The 11570-nt window shown below is 32.0% G+C and overlaps 1 pseudogene; it reads left to right on the top strand.

The window, feature by feature from the left end:
* Positions 1-1138: 1138 nt before the first annotated feature.
* On the top strand, positions 1139-1973 carry LOC111017374 (pathogenesis-related protein 1-like; annotated as a pseudogene).
* The last annotated feature ends 9597 nt before the right edge of the window (positions 1974-11570 follow it).

Here is an 11570-nt window from a genome sequence, read left to right as displayed (position 1 = left end):
TAAATTCAATTGTCTTGAGTTGAAAAATTGTTAGTCGTACATAAACAACCTCACTAGTCATTGGTATTACGCCAACTTTTCGTTACAATTAATATCATTCATTAATCATCAATACTAGTCAACATGAGCTTAGTCCAGCGATAATTGACAACAGTCTCTTACTAAGAAATCATGAGTTTGAATCCCTTACACTCACTTGTTGGAGTAAAATAAACAAATAATCGTCAACACTATATTAAAATTGAAAAATTGAAGTAACAAAAAAAGATATATAGATGGGCGTCCAAAATTTTTGAGTTGTGTGTATGCTTGGCTTTTAAACAAGGGACACTGTAATGGTATTATATTTATCAATTTTGTGACAAAAAAAAAAAAGTAGAACATATGGGGTGGGAGATCAAACTCACAACCTCATGGTTAAAGATATATACCAATTATCGCTGAGTTATGCTCGCTTTGGCTGTTTCTTATAATATTATTGATATATCATTTTTGTTTAAAAAAAATTAATGTATCATTTTATATATTATTGGTATACCTCATCTAATATGGATTCTTTACATTTGTGCTATTCTTACAAAATGTTTTAGGAAAGTTTCTCATAGTATAAATTTAATATGTATTTAAAAAAGACGTAGAATTTTTCATATTTTTTGAAATGTAGCATAAATGTGACCGTTCTTGACGTGTTTCAAATCATATTTGAGTTTGAGTTTTACTTGGATTATGTTATAAACTTTATGCTATATTTGAAAATATATATTTAATTTAAACTATTTATATAAATGATTCAAGATTTTGTCATGTAACAAATGTGTGCCATTAATTAGGTCAAATATATATATATATATGATTTTATTGGAAAGAAAACCCTAATCTACGAATCCAATTACATAGTTAACCTAATATTTTGTCAAATTCAAATATAATTTAAATATATATATATATATATATTTATTGGAAAAAAAACCCTAATCTAGGAATCCAATTACATAGTTAACTTAATATTTTGTCGAATTGAAATATAATTTAGCAGATAAAAACATTTGAAAGGTTGACAGTTAAATTCCCGCTCGTGCAAGTCGTTGAACTAAGTGTTAACATAATTTTCCAAAACTCGATGCCTACAAATAACAACCATGGGCATATCCCATTTCTCCACACCCATCTTCCAATCCATTCTCCAACTCCAAAACCCAAAACATGTATCTTCATCTTCTCAAGATCTCCCTCTCCCTCTCCCTCCTCTGTGTCCTGACCTTCCCCACACTTCCCTCTCTGGCCCAAGACTCCCCTCAAGACTACATCAACGTCCACAACACCGCTCGTGCCCAAGTTGGCGTCGGGCCCATCCAGTGGGATGAGAAGGTGGCAAACTACAGTCAGACAATATGCCAACAAGCGCGTTGAGGATTGTAGCTTAGTGCACTCCGGTGGGCCTTATGGGGAAAATATTGCGTGGGGCAGCGCCAACTTGGGAGGCACCAGTGCAGTAAAGTTGTGGGTGGACGAGAAGCAGTTCTACAACTACACCACTAATTCATGCGCCTCTGGTAAGGTGTGTGGCCATTATACTCAAGTGGTGTGGAGAAATTCTGTGAGAATTGGATGTGCAAAAGTAAGGTGCAAAAGTGGTGGTTCGTTCATCATTTGCAACTATGACCTAGAGGAAACATTAGAGGACAAAAGCCATACTAAAGATGACGGTTTTAACTAAAATAAAAGAGCAATAAAAGAGCGTGGATTTTAATATTAAGAAGGCATATGTCAATGAGTTGATGAATAAAAGTCATAACTTGCCTTGGGAATAAGTTTATAGTGCAGCTACTATTATTAATTCAACGAAATCGTGGAAATTTTCGAGTCCGTTGAGTAACGTTCTCATTTCCTGTTTCTTTGTTCCTTGTTTTCCATTTTCTATTTCTTGTTTCTAATTTTTTTAGAACTAAAAACAAGAATGCGTTTGGTAATCATTTCTCTTAGCGGCCGTTTGTTTTTTGGGAATGGTCCGACATGCCTGAAATCCCATATGCACTTAATTTTAGATATACAGATATACGAAATTTCAAATAACCACTTTTGTTTTGTAAGAAATTTTATAAGGATATCTGGGAATATTTTTGATTACTAGATTTGTTTTGCGGATTTATTGATGGGAATATTGTAAATTTATGTAATACTCCAAAAATGCCCTTAAATTTAATATTATTTGAATACATATAAAAATTGTATTTTTATTAATTTAATATTATATTTTTATGTCAATTTTAGTTTATGTTTGGTGACTATTGAAATAGTAAAATAAACAAAAGATTGCACCCTAGATTTGAATTAAAAACAAATAAAAATATTATATCATTGACTCATGTTTATTTTAAATCTAACTGTAGCATATAAATAAAATTATATTTAGACATTTATCAATGAATTAGTGCATATATTTATTTTTAAAATAATATAAAATAAATGAGAAATAAATATTATTGATGAAAAAATATTATAGAAGAAAAACGATGAGGGACAAAATTGTCAAAAGAAGATGCCCTCAACACGGGAATCTTAGAAACCCATGTTACAGGAGGGTATCTAAAATTGCTCAGATGTTTCCCGTATAAACATCCTAAGATTTCCGGGCATCTAAGAATGCCCGTGAATCCAACATTCCTATCAAACAAACACGGGCATCTAGATAACCATCCCATGAAACAAACGCCCTTAGTGTTTCTTGAAAAACAGAAATAGAAACAAAAATATGTTTGATAAGTATTTATTATTTCTCTTTTTAGTTTTATTTATACAAATTTTTTAAATTAATAAATAAGACTTTAATTGTAGATTAATTAGCCTATAACAGCATTTTTTAACCATCATATCTTAATATATAAGTAATATACTTATGGAAATGTCGTCGCGATTAAAATTTCGAAACAAAATCATGTATACATATATGAAAATTATTTGAGTTAGTAAATTAGATTTTAAGGTTGTTTTTTTATTGCTAATTTCTAATCCAATTTAGTTACTTGAACAAAATATGTGAAATATAGATATATATAAAGTATGGAATAATTTTAAAAAAATTAGATTTAGTTTTAAATTTAAATGTTTAATAATATTTAGTTAAATTGATTTTTTTAATTTGTTTTAAGATTTTGGTTAGTTAAATTTAATTTAAAATTTGTTTTTCTTTTTAAATCAATTACTTTTGTTAGATTTTTCAATTAAATTTAATTTAAATTAAGTTTTTTTATAAATCAATTATTTATAATCTATTTCTCGAAGATTTTGTTAGATTTTTATAGTTAAATTTAATTTAACTGCTTTTTTTTCTTTTTTGAACCAAAGGAATAAGAATTTAACTTTAATTTTCTTTAAAAGAAAAATAGAAACAGCCAATGTCGTATAATTTTGTACTATTATTTTCAACTTTTGCTTTTGCTCTTCTATAAGCTTTGAATTTATAAAAAACTGAAAAGACGTTTTGAACACAAATGCAAGGTTTGGATTCAAAATTTTCTATCCATATTTTCTCTTGAAAAACAACACATCTCCCTCTGAGTCTCACTAACTATAAGACCGCGATGGATCCAGATTTTCTCAACCGTACGTTTACGGATTCACTGCAAAAAAAAAAATCAATATTTGGTAGACATTTGATCGACATGTCGACGACATTGGGGAAAAACGACCTTTTCCTCTAAGTCGATATCGAGATTGTCAAAGTGTCGATATGTCGCTCAAATATCGACGTGTCGAACAAAATTTAGAACAATGCATAAGATAGGGATTCATACCCAAATAAAATAGAGGACTACACATACACCACTAAATGAAAAATGAAGTCTATTAAATTTTGCACAAAAAATTGTATATAAAACAGAAACGAAAAAAATGAAACTACTTTGTGTAGTTTCCAAAAGTTTGTCTATTTTTTTAAACGTTTTTCAAAATTTGAAAATGAGAAATAGGATGAGTTACCAAACTTGTATATTTGTGAAAATATGAGAAACGAGAATAAAAAACAGTAAACAGAATCGTTATCAAACAGGCCCAAAGATGTTATGATTCCCAACAATGTTTCAAACCATATTGTGTGGTCAAAATTTCATGTTTATTTCAAATATTCTATTTTAATGTTTAAATTTTGCATAAAAAAATCATAAGTTTATTATTTATATGTATGTATGTATATGGAATATAAAGGTTTTGAATATGATAAGTTTTGTCTTTTAACTAAGTTGGAATTTAGATTTTTTTTACAACTTTTTCACTTTCTATACCCATAAAATCAAAATTTTCTTCCAGTATCGTTTCACTAACAAATTTGGTTATATTCCTTGTCTACCATTTTATATCACACTTAGGGTTCGTTTGGTAACGGTCTTATTTTCGTTTTTCATTTCTCGTTTCTTGTTTCCTGTTTCTTATTTCTATTTTTCTTAGAATTAGAAATGGGAATATGTTTAGTAATCACTTCTGTTTCTTGTTTTGTGGAAAAAAGAAATAGAAACAAAAATATGTTTGATAACTATTCGCTGTTCCTTGTTTCTATTTTTTTTAGTTAAATAAAATTTAGTAAATATAATATAAAAAGATACAACGTAGACTCGAAGAATAATATTTATTAAAGAAAATATATATTAGAATATAAATTTCTTTGATACAAAATATAAATTATTAATTTAAATAAAGAATAAAATTTTTAATTTTAAAAATAGAAATTTTTGTTTAATAAAATATAATAAGTTTAAATAAAGAATAAATTATCAAAATATTTTAAGTTAAAAAATAAAAACATAAAAAAAAGAAAAAAAGAAATTTATAATTTATTAAAGAAAAAATAATTTACATAAACTTATTTTGGTATAAAAGGATAAATTATGAGTTTAAATAAAGAATAAATTTTTTTTTAAGAAAATACAATAGTTTTAAATAAAAATAAAATTTCAAAAACATTTTAGATTATAAAAATATTAAATATAAAAAAAAAGAAAATAAATGTAAAATATTTTTAATTTAAAAAATATAAAATTTTTTTAAGAAAATATAATAGTTTTAAATCAAAATAAAACTCCAAAACATTTTAGAGTACAAAAATATAAAATATAAAAAATAAACAAAAAAATGGTGGTCACATTGACTACCAAACCATTGAATATGTTTTCATAACTTGATACAGATATATTATTTAATCTAAAACAGCATCAGGATACAAAATGAAGAAACAGAAATGGCAAAAATTAAACTAATTTTTGTAGTGGAAACTGTTGGGATTATGGAGCCAAAACAGGAAACCTATATCCTATTAAGAAAATGATTTTTCCTATTGAAAGTAGGATATTGTTGACTTATAAGGATTACAATATTGTTTTCCTATAAGAATTAGGATATTTGATCTCTAGAGCGTTTATGTTAAGGTTTCATTGGTACAGAATCCAAATAGAAGGGACTTGAGTGATTGTGGGTACAGTTGAAAAGGATTATGTATCCAGTGGGTTTAGTGAGTGTTTTTCATTCTTGTACCTAAGTATAGTGTGTTATAATACTTAGAAGCTAGAGGGCTTTTGTTGGGACCTCTAGGGGATATTTTTGGGGAGAGTTTTGTATTCTAATCCTTAAACAATTATTAGTGAATTACCCACATCTGAGTGGAAGACTGGACGTAGCCCTTAGTGGTGAACAAGTATAATTTGTTGTGTCGTTATTCTTGTGCTTTTACAGTTTTCTTCCTATTTTTATATATTTTGGTTGTGTTTGGATATTTCTGTGGAAGGGGAAATTATTCAGGGTCTTCAATTTCCCAACAAGTGGTATCAGAGCTGTAAGGTTGCAGCATCATGGGTGACAGATATCAAGCACACCATTATTATGAAGGGGTCCTGAAGTTCAATGGAGAGAATTTTAGTTTTTGGAAAATGCAGGTAAATGATCTTCTTACATGCAAGAAGATGCACAAGACTTTAGGGGAGAGACCAGCAGGGATGCCGGACAAGGATTGGAATGAGATGGATGAGCAGGCCGTTGCCAACATCAGAATGGCATTATCAATGAATGTGTGTAGTCTGGTGGCGAAAGAGACTACAGCGAAAGATTTGTTGAAGGTCTTGCAAGACAGGTATGAAAAACCTTCTGCCAATACAAAGATACTTCTATGGACGAAGTATTTTAATATCCACATGGATGAGGGAACCTCGGTGAATTCCCACATTAATGAACTCACCGATATCTTGAACAAGTTAGAAGGGATGGGTGTCAAGATTGACGAGGAGGTGAAAGCTATGAGGCTATTGACATCTTTGCCTGACAGTTGGGAGACGATGAAGACCGCAGTGTCGAATTCACTAGGGGAAAATAGCTTGAAATTTACAGCTATTTGTGATGCCGCCTTATCTGAGGAAGCCCGGAGAAAATTAGGGAAAATGTCTGCATCTACTTCAGAAGCATAAAATGGGGTTGAATCAGCTTTGGTAGCTCAGAACAAAGGGAAGGCAAAGATTAGTTACAATGGAAAGCAGCAGCAGAGATATAGCAGGGATAGTGGGAGTTCCAGTGGAGAAGTAGAGTATTATTACTGCCACAAAAAGGGACACAGTAAACACTTTTGCAGGAAGTTTAAAGAAGATCTTGAGAAGGGGAATACTATTGCAAACGTTGTAACAGAAGAAGAACAGATTGAAGAGTTTCTAGCTTGTGTTCAGAGGAACATATCTGTAGACTAGTGGGTGGTTGACACTGCAGCATCAACGCACGTTGCTTCAGACAAACGTTGGTTCTCATCTCTTACTGTAGGTGATTATGGCTCAGTGAAGATGGGGAATAGAAGTATCTCCAAGGTGAGAGGAATTGGAGATGTTTGTTTGAAGACAGGCGAAGGGGCCGAGTTGGTGCTACGAGGTGTCAGGTATATTCCTAGCTTCAGATTTAATTTGTTATCTGCAGGGAAGCTAGATGACGATGGCTACAGTAGTGAGTTTAATGGGGGTTGTTGGAAGCTCAAGAGGGAATCTAGGGTGGTGGCAAAAGGCCACAAGAGATCTTCTGTTTATGTGTCATAATTTGGGGTTGCCAAGGGTTCACTGAGACAAACGATGCACAGAGTAGCAGCAGATGGTTCAGGGCGAGACCTTAGAGGACCAGCAGCAATGATGGCCATAACAGATCAGAAGAATCTGCCATTAGCTCAAGTAAAACAGTTGAGAAGTACAGAAAAGGGAAACGGGAATTTGATAGGCCATCGAGTTCATACCTCAGCCGTCAGACGTTCAGGCGAGCTGGTGAAGTTGCATAGGCGAATTAGTGCATTGAAGGGTACGAGTTCTATTTCTAGTGTGGTGACAGACTTAGGTGGGAGCGCCAAGTCATCAGGGGAATCTTCCTTCAGAGGTCGTTGGGTTCGATTGAGAAAGGAAGTGACGGGGGCCACTTAGATCAAGTGGGAGTACGTGGCTATGTCTCTAAGTCTGGGGGACAAGACCACGTAGAGCTGCCTAGTCTCGGGGCAGAGTCAGATGATGCTTAGGTAGGGCCAAGCAGTGTTGATCAGTTCGTTAATAGAGGAGTCAGAACTGTGCCTTGACAAAGGGTGTCAAGAAGTTGATGGGGCACTGTTGATGCAGTGGGAGGTAGAGAATTGTCGTTTTGTCTCCAAGTGGGAGATTGTTGGGATTATGAAGCCAAAACAGGAAACCTATATCCTATTAAGAAAATGATTTTTCAACACTATTACTAATTCCTACTGAGAGTAGGATATTGTTGCCTTATAAGGATTACAATATTGTTTTCATATAAGAATTAGGATATTTGATCTCTTATAAATAGAGTCTTTATGTTAAGGTTTCATTGGTACAGAATCCAAATAGAAGGGACTTGAGTGGTTGTGGGCACTGTTGGATTCTGTATCCAGTGGGTTTAGTGAGTGTTTTTCATTCCTGTACCTAAGTATAGTGTGTTATAATACTTAGAAGCTAAAGGACTTTTGTTGGGACCTCTAGGGGATATTTTTTAGGAGAGTTTCGTATTCTAATCCTTAAACAATTATTAGTGAATTACCCACATCTGAGTGGAAGACTGGACGTAACTCTTAGTGGTGAACCAGTATAATTTGTTGTGTCGTTATTCTTGTGCTTTCACAGTTTTCTTCCCATTTTCATATATTTTGGTTGTATTTGGATATTTCGGTGGAAGAGGAAATTATTCACGGTTTTCAATTTCCCAACAGAAACGTTTCTCAAAATTTAGAAACGAGAAACAAGGTTAATTACCAAACATGCCTGTTTCTCAAAAAATGAGAAACAGGAAACAGGAACATTACCATACGATTCCTTAATTTTTTTAAGATTACCATGGTTCTTTCTAATAAATAGTGGTATTCTTTTAATCTGAAAAAAAATAATATTACGTAGTAATAGACTAGTTGTAAGAAGAGCCTCAAAGTTCAAATAGATAAAAAAGAATAAAAAATAAAAAAAGTTAAACGACCCATTTGATAATTATTTCATTTTTGTTTTTTAGTCAGACAAGTTTATTTGATAACCAATTCATTTTTTTTTATTATTTAAAAATAGGTTTGAAATTATAAGTAAATTTTTTTAAAAAAAAAGTAATTTTTAAAAACACGATCATTTTTTCTTATGCTAACTTTTTTTCTTTTACATGTTTCTCTCTAATAAATTCTTTTTCACTCTAAAAAGTTTATCTTTCTCGGTTTAAAATTTTAATGTCTAGAATATTTACTATTATTTATCTCTTTCGTCCAAATTTTAGGGGATTTCCTTTTAATAATACTTATTCCAGAATTATTTCCAAGAATAATGCTTCACAATTTTCAAGTTGCATGATGCCATGTGTGTTTTTTTGTTGATCCTGACATGTTGTCTCTTCAAGACACTGACATATGCCAAAATAAATTGTACAAAATTATGAAAACATTTTTTTATTACAAAATGTGAATTAATATAATATGAGACATTTAAAATAAAATAAAAACATTTTTTTATCAAATAAAATAATAAGATAATTTTTGACAAAATGTGGCACTGTTTTCGAACGGGTGTCGTAGGGTGCTAACACCTTCCCTACGCTCAGTCGACTCCCGAACCAACAATCTGTTTTCGCAGACCATGTCTTTATTTTTAGGTGACCAATCACACCTCGTAGATGATTGGTGACGACTCCAAACTCTTATCTCGAAAAAGACCTTTCAGGGGATGACATCAACCGCTCCGCGTCGCGATGATATTGCGACAACTTGGCGACTCCACTGGGGACTATTGAGAGTCAAGCCATTTATTTTTGTCATTTACAATCCCGTTTATGAAATATTTTGGTCCATTACTTTTTTATTGCACATTTTGTGTTTTAATTATTTGTTTTTGTAAGTTTGCATTATCCATGCATATCACACAAATTCACAAGCCTCCTACCCAAGCTTTACCCTTAAGATTAGATCGGAGAGTGAGTAGTGTGACCTTCGTGGAATTTCGGTTGCCATGCAGGCACATGAAATTCTCCACTCAAGTCGACCATATTGACAAAGCATATGGAAGATTTGAGGGCCATTATCCTATAGGACTGCATTAGTACATAACTTGACACTATATTCATATTGCATTTTATGTGGGTTGTTATGTCATTCATGGCATATTGTTTGTTTTAATAAAAAATTTAGGGTTGATTTGGAGTTTTAACCATAAGGTTTTAAATGAACCACTTTTTTAAAAAATAAACACTACAAGAATTATAGGTTTTGGCGACGAAACATTTCGTTGCTGAAAGCAGCATTTTCGTCGCCAAAGGTCTTCGGCGATGAAAATCGTTCGTCACCCAAGTCGTCGCTATAGGGCCGTCGCCAGATGTATTCGGAGACGAAAGCCAATTTTCGTTGCCGAAACGGTCTTTGGCGACACATTGGCAACGACTAAAATTTCGTGTTGATGAAGGTTTTGGTGACGAAATACAGATTTTGTTTCGTCGCAAACGAAATCTGTATTTCGTCGCCCAAACCCTCATCGGCGATGAAACAAGGTTTCATCGCTGATTATACCTTCGGCGACGAAATTTGTTTTTTCGTCGCCGAAGGTACAATCCTACCTTTTTTCTTTTTTTTTTCTTCCCTTTTTTTCTTGTATAAATCTGAAATTTCCATAACACCTTGACCAAGAAACCGAATTTCATTGAAAAAGTCATAATGTTAAAAATTTTACAACAGTACAAATTTAACGACATACTCTAAAATGTCCCAAACTTAAACAATTCAAACATATACTAAATGATTACATCTTATAAAGTTTGTTCATTCATAAAATTTGATCAAGTTTCCAAAAATCTTTCCACAGAGGGATCAAACAAACTTGAAAAAACAAATAACAAATAAACTTAATATTAGCAAAATAATTTATCTATTTCTTAAAACTAATTTAAAAGTCAAAAAAATATCTAACTCATTCCACGTGCATGTTTTAACTCAAACTAGACATTAAAAGTTAACTTACCACATCTATTAAAAGTTAACAAACTTTTATTCTAACTCACTTTACATGTCATATGAACTCAAACGACGAAGCATTTAAACTTCTTTATGTCATGAATTCAAAATAAGCATTTCACAAAGTAAAAGAAATGTATAAGAGCATCCCCACCACCAAACACTATCTTTCAACTAAAACGAAAAAAATATAAGAGCACCCCTCCCCAACACTTTCCTTCGAAGTATGTATAAGAGCATCCAACACCCTCCCCCTTCTCAACACTTTAAATTTCCAAAAATTGCTCTTACAATGTAAAACACGCACACTCACCAATAAACTTTACAAATTTAATAGAATTATCCAACAACACTTAAACATAACCATAACTGATCCATCCGTGATATACGTTTTAAATGGCTACCATAACTGCAGGATAGCCACATTTACAATTATTCAATTCTAACAAGTAGTAGACGTACCTATTTTGATGAGCTGGCTCCACCAGAACGACCCATAAATTCTAGCATCATGGATTTCAAATCCGATATTTCATCGCGTAGACTCGTAATCTCAGACTCTTTGTGTGCGAGAGACTCCTTTTAACTCCTCAAATTCATTGTCTTTCTGTGTAAAGCGCTCCTCAAACTCGTTGTTCTTTCGTGTGAGACGGTCCTCAAATTCTTCTCTTATTGTACTTATTTCTTGAGACAGCTCTTGTTCCCGCTGTGAAGAATGTACACTTGAAGCATAACCTCTCGCACGATATACTTCTATGTTTTGCATATATTTAGACGGCTCACCTAGATACTTAGACGGCTCACCTAGATACTTCTATGTTTTGCTTATATTTTTTCAAGCTTTTTGAAATCTAAACCATTGTCAGCATGATCACAACCAAAATAACGAATTCATAGTAAAATCAACACGATCACAACCAAAATAACGCTCACAACTATGATACAGATTATCAAACTAAAATAGTTAATATTTTATTATCAAACCAATAAAGTAAATTAAACAAGCAACATTAGAACGTTCACATTAAAAAGAAAATCAAATCAAACTACTTACAAATTATTTAACAACATACTTTTAGCACAAGTT

The sequence above is a fragment of the Momordica charantia genome (assembly GCF_013281855.1).
Source record: "Momordica charantia cultivar OHB3-1 chromosome 4 unlocalized genomic scaffold, Mcharantia_2.0 BLBB01000004.1, whole genome shotgun sequence".
NCBI classification, from domain to species: domain Eukaryota; kingdom Viridiplantae; phylum Streptophyta; class Magnoliopsida; order Cucurbitales; family Cucurbitaceae; genus Momordica; species Momordica charantia.
This window is presented reverse-complemented; position numbering and strand designations above follow the sequence as displayed.